This window comes from Octopus bimaculoides, chromosome 8 (genome assembly GCF_046866305.1).
Source record: "Octopus bimaculoides isolate indiv1 chromosome 8, ASM4686630v1, whole genome shotgun sequence".
In the NCBI taxonomy this organism is placed as follows: Eukaryota; Metazoa; Mollusca; class Cephalopoda; order Octopoda; family Octopodidae; genus Octopus; species Octopus bimaculoides.
In genome coordinates, this window is record NC_142935.1 from 93402945 (window position 1) to 93415444 (window position 12500).

The following is a 12500-nucleotide window of genomic DNA, read 5'->3' on the forward strand; positions in this document are numbered from 1 at the left end:
AATTTAATATAGGATGTATCTAGCTGTTTACACACGTGTGCATACGTATCTCTCAGGCACACACACACACACACACACACACGCATGCACACGCGCGCGCGCACGCACGCACGCATACACACACACATACGCACACGCACATATGCATACACACATACGCACACACACACACACACACACACACATATATATACAGTCGGTCTTTTTTCAGTCTTCGTCTACTGAATCCACTCGCAAGGTCTTATATATGTCTGTCGGTGTGTGCGTGTGTGTGTGTTTGTGCGTGCGTGTGTGTGTGTGTGTGTGTGGGTGTGTGTGTGTATACATACATATTTACAATCATACAGACATAACATATACATATATTCATACATACATGCACTCAAATGTATATACATACATCCAAACATACAAACATACATGCATATATACATAAATCAATACATACAAACATGCATACGTATATACAAACATACGCACTTATACAAAGATGCGTACATACATACAAACATACATATACATTCATATATGCATGCATATATACATGCATATATACATAAATCAATACATACAAACATGCATACGTATATACAAACATACGCACTTATACAAAGATGCGTACATACATACAAACATACATATACATTCATATATGCATGCATATATACATGCATATATACATACATACATGCATACACACGTACAAACATACATATATGCATATATACATCGAAACATATATACATCCAAAAATACTTACATACATACATTCATATATGCATCAAAATATACATACCTACATACATACATACATACATACATACATACATACATACATACATACATACATTAAGCGTAGTTCACCCAGTTCTAGTCAGGTGTGAAATTAGAAAAAATAACTATTTAAATACTGTCTGAAACGGAATCTATAAATACAATTAGATATTTCAATCAAAATTTAATACACTATTTGTAAATATTAAGGTAAAAATTTATTCTCATAACTCACATATTAATATGATTAGTGTTAATTAAAGTCAGATCTGACGCGTACATAACAATATACTTCCGGTAAATAATCTTTATAATATAAATGTAATGAAGATGATTTTCGATGATCGTTGCGACTATGTTTGGTTTATCTTGTCACTACAAATATATAAATGAAATAAAGATAAAATATTTTCTAGCGGTTAGGGAGTTGTATTCATATTCGCTATATTGTGGGTTCAATTGAAAGAATGACGACGGGATCTATTGGACGCTTCTCCAGTTAAGGCTTAAATAGGTAACCTTGCGACGAACTAGGTTTCCGAGCAGGGGCTTTCTCGCCTAGGCAGCGGCGAGGCATGATTCGAAAGCTAAAACTATGTAAAGCGCATTGATCGGCAATATTATCAGATACTGTTATACACCGCAAGTCACAATGCGCTTTGCTTAGTTTTAGCTATCGACTCATGCGTCGCCGCTGCCTTTTATATTATTTTAGTCTTTTCTTTGTTTCACTCATTTGACTGGAACCATGCTGGAGTACTGCTTTGAAGTGTCTTTGTTAAAAATTTCTACCCCAGAACTTATTTTTTAAGCCTAGTATTTATTCTGTACGGCTCTTGGCCGACGGTATAATGAAACTTTAAGTGTATTTGGAAAATACTTATTAAGGTTGTATCATTTAGCTTTTTAATTTTGCAAACCGGCTTACTAATTTGATGTGGGTGCTTGTAGCTGACTGCCCTTAACTGTTTTTGTAATTAACCTTGTCATTAATTTACTCATAATTCCTCCCTGTATATAATTGACTCAAGTTAATTTTCAGCAGTTCGTAATTGCTAGATTATTCACGCCAGTGTATAATTGGACTTTAGTAGTTTAGCCTTATTACATAATTTGATTCTGAGTTATCGACCTATATATAATTAATTGGTTCATAATATATTGACCTGCTCCGAAAGTGGCTCTTGCTTATCGACAGCTGCACTTTCTTAGAAGTTCCAGACATCATAGACCTAATGACATAATTCTTATTTATGCAATGGGCGCAAATAGACATCTTGATCGGATTTTATTGTTTTTAATATAAACACAATTATTTCAATTATCAGAGAGATTTTGCCAAATTTCAGTTCCTGACCGTGACTGAAGTTTGGAATTCGCATTGGTAATGGTATAGCAGTTCTTAACTGAACTAGCAACCAGATCTTAATCCCATGTAAACTAAATACTCCAATCGACTTTGGCGGTCGAGCATTTTTCTGCAATCCACAAGCCTTATATAAAAATATAAATAGTCACTCTGTTGTCGACTTACTGATGGATGGATTCCAGCAAAGCGTCCCCTAGATAATATTCACTGAGGAACTTTTCCTCCAGTTGCTGTTTGAACCGAAGTAGGAGATAGTTACTATCATATGTAAAATCGCTAACCCTAACCCAAATGCAGGCTTTTAAAGCTCAAGATTTAGGTTCTTATAGGAAAATAGAATATGTATTTTGCAATTTACCTTCTCCACTATACCATGCTTACCATTCGTAATCATCAGTAAAATCGTCTTTTGTAGCACACCTGACAATGTACTCTTAAAACACTACAAAGAGGATGAGACGAACTTTGCCCGGAGATGACACGATAGCATCACCCGAGAAATATTTCCCGGCTGCTATTTGAACTACAGTAGGGAAATATTACATTTATATATAACATACACTACGGAATAAATGCAGTGTTTTAAAACTCAGGGTGTAAATTCCTGTAGGAAAATAGACTAACCACATTGCATGTTACTTTCTTTACTATACCCCGATGATAAGGCCTCAGTTTGTTACAATCGTCTTGCCATCCCCATAATATTTTAACTACTTCTCCATCTTTTTGCCTCTATCCTTGCCACCACTCTACCACCAGCTTTTCTTCTACCACCACTATTACTATATCCAACTACATCCATTACTCAAGAGTATCAGAATAACCACCACCAACACCAACACCCAACCTCTACCCTCATCTCCATTCCTCCACATCATCAGTATCATCACCACCACCACCACATTCATCATTATTATTATAACCACCACCACCATCACCCACTCCATCGTTCACCATCTCCACCACCATTTATTACACCGTCTACTACAACGGCCACTGATCGCTACAAGTGCTTCATCACCACTAAACCTAACTCACAGCACCAACACTACAACCACCACCACCACCACCACCACAGCCACCACATTCACCACAACCACCACCAAACCACGTCACCACCAACACTAAAACCAATTATTATAAGATATTAAAGTACATTTAGTGTGAATTTCCTTTGATCAATAGAAATATGTGTTGAGAATTATTATTTCTCCACAGCACTGGTGTAGAGTGGTGTGATGGTGATGGAGGCAATAGTTGATAGTAGTGTTGCACGGAGAGGTGGAGGGATTGTAGCTTTCCGTTGCGAATGGAAAATACTAAGAAGCAGTGCCTCGTGCTGTGGTGATATGTAATGCTACGATTGTCGTTGTTTCTGCTGCTGTTTCTGCTATTTCTGTTGTTATTGTTGTCGTTGTTGTTGTTGTTATTTAGCCCCGAGTCAGCCCTGATCATTCATGTTTATGAACAAAACGTGCAAACTGTGATCAGTTCGTTTCGTTTGTGTTTTTCCTTTTCGTTTATTTTGTCTTGTAAGAAATACATTAACTATGTGTTCTTTCTTATATAAGTGAGTGTGTTCATTGAGAGGGTTTTGCTTCTTACTTCTAGCCAATTGAGAATGTCTGTATACAGGTTCTCTCTTGTTATAGACCGGTGATATCGATGGTAATGTTGAAAGAGTGAGGTTTCATATTGTTTAACTCCAGATTAAATTCGATCGAAGAATTCGATTACGAAAAGTACACACACCCATCACTCTCCCACCTAGTCATCTGAATGTATTTTATGGCCAGATTGTATAGTGTGTCCTTCCCTTAACTGTTATTTCTAGCAGGTCGATCGATTATGTACATAGTCCTTTTGGCAAGGTGTTGTGTGATACTGATGTGCGTTGTGATGCTTTACAAGATTTTGAATTTGTGATGTTATTGATGTGTAAATGTTATTTTGCTAATCTTTCATCATCACCGAAAGATATTCCATCTACAACTATCCAGTCTTTATTCAGACATTATGTATCTACCTTCCAACGAAGAGGAACTTTACTCCACATTACCATCTTCTAAACAAAACCTAATTGAGAGTTAATATGTTTGAAATTTTATTTTCCTTTGGCTTTCAATTCTTGGAGGATTGGTGGAGGCGCAGTCGTAATAATAGGATATACGTCGGCATCTCGAACACGGTGGAGCTCATACTTCTCCAAACAAACGCCCCTGCAACTGGAGGGATAACATACTTTCCGAAAGGTTGAAAAGGAAGTTCACCTCGGTGGCATTAAAACTTAATGTACTAGCACCTTGAATAATATTCCTTTCTACTATAGGCAAAAGGTCTGAAATTTTGGGGAGTGGGACTAGTGGATTACATCAGTTCCAGTACTAAACTGGTGCGTATTTTATCGACCACGAAGGATAAAATGCAAAGTCGACCTCAGCGGAATTTAAACTCAGAACGTCGAGACAGATGAAATACCGCTCAGATGAAATGCCGCTCAGATGAAATGCCGCTCAGATGAAATGCCGCTCAGATGAAATGCCGCTCAGATAAAATGCCGCTCAGACAGATGAAATTTTGCTATCAACCTTCGGAACCACACAGATGAAATGCCGCCCAGCATATTAGCCTGGGCTAATATTGTGATGCATTCTACCTCAGGCTTTAAGCGAGTCGCAAATTTGTCATAGTGGCTTCTGAAACAAATTACTAAATTAGATTATATTAATGGAAAAAAAATCATAATCATTAATGAAAACGTTCGTTAAAGTCAACGAGAAGAATTAGAAATTCAATTTTAATAAATATGGCAACATTGGTAATTACCGTTACAGAATATATAGTTCTTATCAGCCTTTCTCAGTGAAGCATAGCATAGTCTTACTCATACTAAATAAACCTTATATTAATTGTGAGAACACATACACTCACACACATATATGTATAGGTGTGTGTGTGTAAGACAAAGAACCAAAGAGAGAGTGTGTGTGTGTGTAAGACAAAGAGACAAAGAGATACAAACATATTGATATGTATATATAGATATGTATGTATACATATATGCACGCATACATATACACACATCCACACACATACATGTCGGTGTGTGTGTCTGTTTGTGTGAGTGTATGTAAACGAGGGAGTACCCAAAAGAAACCGCAATTTTGCAATACAATTTCATATACTTAGTTTCACATGTTTACACTTTTATCGCCTTCAAAGTTTTCTGTATTTCAAGCAACGCATCGTCCGATATGTGCTTTCCACTGTTCGAAGCAGTGCTAAAACGCTTTCGAAATGTTACCTTTTAACATTTCCGTCGTTTTTTCCTCACCTCTTCGACATTTGTTAATTCCGTACCACTAGCTTTTCTCACCAGGTGTCCTCTTCGAATAAAGTTCCGGATCAACTTCCAGCTGTTCTTTCAGTTCACGATAAGCATTTAGAGATGACTGTTTTTGATCTTCAGTGAGCAGGCGAGGCACCACTTTTGCTGTAACTCTTTTCATTCGCAATTCCTCATTCAAACTTTCTTGGCAGGATATATCATCAAGTTCGTTAATTGTTCGGTGGTGCTCCTCGACGAACAGTTCACGGATTTTCATGATGTTTTCATTCGTTCAGGAGATCGACAGTTGCTCTGAACGAGGTTGGTCCTTAAGGAACAAGTGACCATTCTTAAAGCGTGAAAACCACTCGCAAAATTTTGTTTAGTTCATTGTAGCGGTTTTGTAAGCTGTATGACAACTGTTTCGGCTGCTGTTTTCCCCAGCAGAAAACAGAATTTCGCGGAAAGACGCTGTTCCTTCGTTTCAGCCATCGTAAACATCAACGAACAGGGAAGAAGCACTGCAAAACAAGATGCACCACGTGGCAGGATGGCAACCAGCGAGAGCGTCGCTCAGCAGATTGATAACTGAGGGTTGCATCAAGCGTCTTCTAGCGGCGGAAGCCCCAACTACAACGGGCTTATCCCAGAGATAACGCTTCTAGTTAACTTTGGGCACCGCTGCTTTGAAACTCTTTTGGTCGAAGAAATTGATTAAGTCATTCAAAAATGAATAGAGTCTGGATGCTGCTTGTTATTATTCTGGATGGTAATGTTCTTTTTATGCAACCCTGTGTCTGTCAGGTTAAACAGTTCTATGACACTTAATGTTGTCAGGTGAATCACGGCTCAAAGATAAATGTTCACAAGTATAGTATGTCTCCGTCTACTGAAACATTTCGACAGTTAACGATGTATCATTTTCTGGTCAGAGTAACACTCTGAACAAGATCCACTCATTTCACGGATAAATATATTGTTGTAAGCTTGGACATTTTGCCGTTGTTCGCACAATACCCGAGCAATATGTGATGGTCAGAGCAACACAGTTTGTATTCTTAGGCATTGACTGAACATCCTTTTCACTTAACAACTATGCATGTGATCAATGCGATTATTGATATTGTAGGTCTTTCTGCGACAATATAGCTGCTATATATTTATTAGTAGACAGTGTGGTATAATATTCTAAGTGCGCGGTTCTGCCAGTGATATATATATATGCATGCATGTATGTATATAAAATATATGTTTACTTAGCGCTTGTTATTTAGAATATCTCACATAATTGTGCTCGTTGTGAGACATATTCGAAATAATATTATTATGGCGGCAACACAGGCGAAGTCTAAAAGAACATAATTGGAATACACATCCGAAACTTATATAAATACGTATATTCTCTATAAAATGGAAATAAAATTCCAAAATACACAAATAGACAATATCAATGCAATGCATAAAATACGATTCAATTTAAGAAAATATCATTTGTAAATACATTTAAATTCGTACATTTTATGATGCATGTATATATATATATATATATATATATATATATATATATATTGTGTTCTTTGTTACATTGGTTTCTATTAACCCATTTATTCTATCAGAAGAATTTTTATTCATTAAGATAGAAGAAATACACATAATTATATATATATATATATATATATATATATATATATATATATATATATATAGTTAGAATTTGCTGGAAACAAATCACCAAGATAGGCGAGGGAATAACAATCAGGTGCATTTATTTAACACTCGGAAACAATGGAAAAGTCATTGATGTTTCAGGCTTACGCTGTTGCTGTTAGACGGAAAGGATACAAAGAAAAAGAATGGAGAATGCAAAAAAAAATCTGAGACAGAAAGAAATGCGTAGGGAGTAACGGTTCAGCATGATGAAATGTTATATACATATATATATATATATATATATATATATATATATATATATATATATATTTATATATATATATATATATATATATATATATATATATATATATATATATATATATATATATATATATATATATATATATATATATATATATATATATATATATATATATATATATATATATATATATATATATATATATATATATATATATATATATATATATATATATATATATATATATATATATATATATATATATATATATATATATAGGCGTAGGAGTGGCTGTGTGGTATGTAGCTTGCTTACTAACCACATGGTCCCGGGTTCAGTCCCACTGCGTGGTATCTTGGGCAAGTGTCTTCTACTATAGCCTCGGGCCGACCAAAGCCTTGTGAGTGGATTTGGTAGACGGAAACTGAAAGAAGCCCGTCGTATATATGTATATATATATATATGTGTGTATGTGTTTGTGTGTCTGTGTTTGTCCCCCAACATCGCTTGACAACCGATGCTGGTGTGTTTATGTCCCCGTAACTTAGCGGTTCGGCAATAGAGACCGATAGAATAAGTACTAGGCTTCTAAAGAATAAGTCCTGGGGTCGATTTGCTCGACTAAAGGCGGTGCTCCAGCATGGCCACAGTCAAAAGACTGAAACAAGTAAAAGAGTAAAAGAGTATATAATTGAATAAGATAGAGTCAACAAAAAAGATTCCGGTTGGATAGCTATGCGCTTATTTTCCCTCGTTGTTGTTGTTGATATAAATGTATGAGACTATATGTTCTGAGGTTGTTCTTAGATTTAGTGGGGGTAGCGCTGGTGATGATGGTTGTGATGGCAGTGACGAACGCTTTTGTGTTAGCGTTGTGGTTCCGAAGGTTGATAGCAAAATTATTCGTGGTCACAAAGCAGTGGGGTAGTAATGGTAATGTTTCCGTTAATGGTGGGAATTATCTTTTTGCTGTTGTTGTTATAGTTGTAGTTCGTGGTGTTGTTGCATTTTGTTATTGTTGTTAATTGTAGTGTTTGTACTGGTAGCCGTTATAGTAATGTTGTTGGCGTACGAAGCATTGCTGTTTATATTGAACACCACTTGGTCCGTAATGATATTGAGCGATAACCCAACACATTCCTGTCGCGAAATGATATCGAGAACGTGTATTTACTTTCTTAACACACCAAATGCGTTGTATCTCGGGTGCATATTTTTACGAGCGGAGGCGTAATGGCCCAGTGGTTAGGGCAGCGGACTCGTGGTCATAGGATCGCGGTTTCGGTTCCCAGACCGGGCGTTGTGAGTGTTTATTGAGCGGAAACACCTAAAGCTCCACGAGGCTCCGGCAGGGGATGTTGGCGAACCCTGCTGTACTCTTTCACCACAACTTTCTCTCACTCTTACTTCCTGTTTCTGTTGTGCCTGTAATTCAAAGGGTCAGCCTTGTCACACTGTGTCACGCTGAATATCCCCGTGAACCACGTTAAGGGTACAAGTGTCTGTTGAGCGCTCAGCCACTTGCACGTTAATTTCACGAGCATCCTGTTCCGTTGATCGGATCAACTGGAACCCTCGACGTCGTAAGCAACGGAGTGCCAACAACATTATACCAATAATAAACACACGCACTGTTTCTACATCGCTTGTTAGTTATTCATTAACTCGTCAATCTATGTTTCAGCTAATGCGTTTATCTCGGTAACACACTAGGAGTATTCTATCGCGAGAGAGTCATTATGCCGGTAATACACACACGCACTGCTTCTATTTTACGTGTTAATTATTCGTTAATTGTAAACTATTTAATCAATTAACTGATCAATGTTTAAACTACTATGTTTACCTTGTTAGCACACTAGATATTTTGTATCTCACGGGGGTCGTTATGCCCATAATAAACATACGTATTGTTTCTACTTCACTTGTTAATTATCCGTTAATTGAATAAATATTTAATGAATCAACTAATCAATATTTGAACTAGTGCGTAGAGGAATAATGTCCCTTCTGATGTACAAACAAATCTGTTTCAACACACGAGTTTACTTCAAGATTCTTCCAAGGCAAATACAAAAATGGAATATTCTAAATAGGCGAGCTGGCAGGATCGTTAGCACGCCGGGCGAAATGCTTAGCTTTATAACGTCTGTCTATACAATTTGAGTTCAAATTCCGCCGAGGTCCACTTTGCCTTTCATCCCTTCGGGATCGATAAATTAAGTACCAGTTGCGTACTGGGGTCGATCTAATCGACTGGCCCTCTCTCCAAAAATTTCGGGCCTTTTGCCTAGATTAGAAAAGAAACATTAGCACGAGGTCGACATTACCTCTCATTCTTTCGGGGTCGATAAATTACGTACCAGTCGCGTACTGGGGTCGATCTAATCGACTGGTTCCCTCCCCAAAAATGTTGAGCCTTGTGCCTAGAGAAGAAAAGAACACATAGCGTTATTTCGTCTGTCTTTACGTTCCGAGTTCAAATTCCACCGAGGTCGGCTTTGCTCTGCGTCCTTTCGGGGTCGATAAATTAAGTACCAGTTGTGTACTGGGGTCGATTTAATCCACTGGCCGTCGCTCCCAAAAATTCCGGGCCTTGAGCTTGGAGTAGAAAAGATTCTAAATAGTACGTGTCATTTGAAAGAATATGCTTCCTTTTTCTAGGAGGTAGAGCGACCTTCTAATTGACGTTAGTTTTGCAGTTAGCAATAGTCATATTGGTAGTACTCTAAGTGGTACTTTAAGTAGTAGCATAATGGTACTTTAATGGTGGTACTTTAAGTAGTTGCGCCAATGATTGCAATGGCGGACATTTTGCTATCGGTGGTGATAATTATTGTTGCAATTGTGATAATAAAAGAAGTATTGCTACAGTTTTGGTTTTATCTTTTGTGCTTGTAGTATTTGATGTGGTTGCAGTGGTAGAATAGAGAGGCTATTCGCAGTGGCGGTAGTAGTAGCATTCTTGTGGCTTTGTGTCATAATAATGCCGGTGGTAATGGTGGTCGTGTTAAAGGCGTTGGTAAAAAAAAAAGAGTAGCGGTAGTAGTAGGGGTTGTGCAGTACAAGTAGTGCTAGTATTACATTTGATGGGGTTTTTTCTATTGTTTCCTTGGTTGTTTTTATAATTCTTTTTTGGCTTCTCTACTACTATTTTTTTGTTAGTGTTTTATTTTTTTAATATCTTTGTTGTTGTTGTTGTTATTGTTGTTTTTGCAGTTCTTGTTGATGTTGATGTTGCTGTTGTCGACGGTGTTGTTGCTGTTGTTGATGATGATGACGTCACTTCAGTTGCTACTTCAGCTGATGTTGCAATTGTTTGATGTTGACCCGTTTGTGTTGTTATCGTTGTTGTTGTAGCTAATTCCATGACTGCCGTTGCTATAGTTTTTGTTTGTGTTGTGGCTGATGTTTGTTACTGTTGCTGTCTACTATAGTACAGTAGTTGCTTTTTTTGTTTTTTGTTTTTTGCTGTTTTTGCACATAAAATCCTGGTATTGCTACCTGACGTACATCGTTGTATATACTCTGTGTAATGCAGTAGCTGTCGTAGCAATAGTAATAGTAGTAGCAGCAGCACCAGTATTATTATTATTATTATTATTATTATTATTAGTAGTAGTAGTAGTAGTAGTAGTAGTAGTAGTAGTAGTAGTAGTAGTAGTAGTAGCAGCAGCAGTATTATCATTATTATTGTTATTATTATTATTATTATTATTATTAGTAGTAGTAGTAGTAGTAGTAGTAGTAGTAGTTGTAGTAGTAGTAGCAACAGCACCAGTATTATTATTATTATTGTTATTATTATTATTGTTATTATTATTATTATTATTATTATTAGTGGTAGTAGTAGTAGTAGTAGTAGTAGTAGTAGTAGTAGTAGTAGTAGTAGTAGTAGTAGTAGCAGCAGTAGTAGTAGTTGTAGTAGTAGTAGTAGCAGAGCTAGTGGTAACAGTAGTTAATATTGTTGCTGCTCTCATCTGATTTTATTGTAGAAGGTATTGTTGTTGTTAATAATATAGCAGCAGCTACAGAAGTAGTAGTAGTAGTTGCTGTTGTTGTTGTTGTTGTTGTTGTTGCCACTGCTCCAGCTCATGTATTTATACTACTTGCTGTTGTTGTTTTTGTGGGGTTTTTTTTCTTTTTCTTTTTTGCTTTTGTTTTTTGTTTGTAGTTGTTGTTAATAACTGTCTGAGAGCTTTGAAAATATCTAAAAATTAAAGATAAAAAAGAAACCCATTTAAGCATAAAAAAAAACATAACGAAAATATCTTATGTATCGATTTGTTCTTGCTTCTAGCGGTATATCGATAAATCAGCGTGAAGAAACACAGCAAAATAATACTCACACTGTTTCTATTTTAATTTTACCCCACGTCATTCTTCTCCTTTCCCATCATGCATTTCTCCTTAGCTTTCGATGACGTCCTCGTTTCCACCATGTCTTACTTTGAATTCAATACAGATTTCACCACATGGAGACTCTTAATATGTTTCCCGCCATCTCAGTATTGGCTTTCTTTTGTTATACGTATATTGATATCTGTCGTGTTTTACGAGAATCTTGAATTAGCGGCACCGGAAAGATTACTTTGGAATGTTTTGGGTTCAGAATGGAAATGATGCAAGTTAAGAACTCCAAACGTTTTATTAAAGAGCCTGATGTTAAACGAATCGTGCGCTAACTTAATCTTTCACTATCTCCTTCCTAGATTGCACGTATCTTTATGTCTTTTCCAGTTTCCATTCAAATTTCTTTCTTTACCATCATGCACTTGAATGTTACAAGTATGTACTTCGTTTGAGTATCTTCATTATGAATACGAATTTACTTCTAAAAAGCAAGAGCTGCACTTTAATTTATAGACAATATTTAACGTTCGTCGTCTCAAATGCTTCTGTTTATTTTTCCGTGAATAATCGAATGAAGCATCTACTGGATCATAACAACTTGCCAATAATTCTTAATCACATTTCAGTTGTCTGATCATTCTGACAGACCTGGATAACATAATAATAATAAAAAAACAACTGCATTCGTCAGATTACTGGATCGTCAGTTCGACCAAGACAGACAGAAAGATAGATAGATGGATGGATAAATAAATAGATAG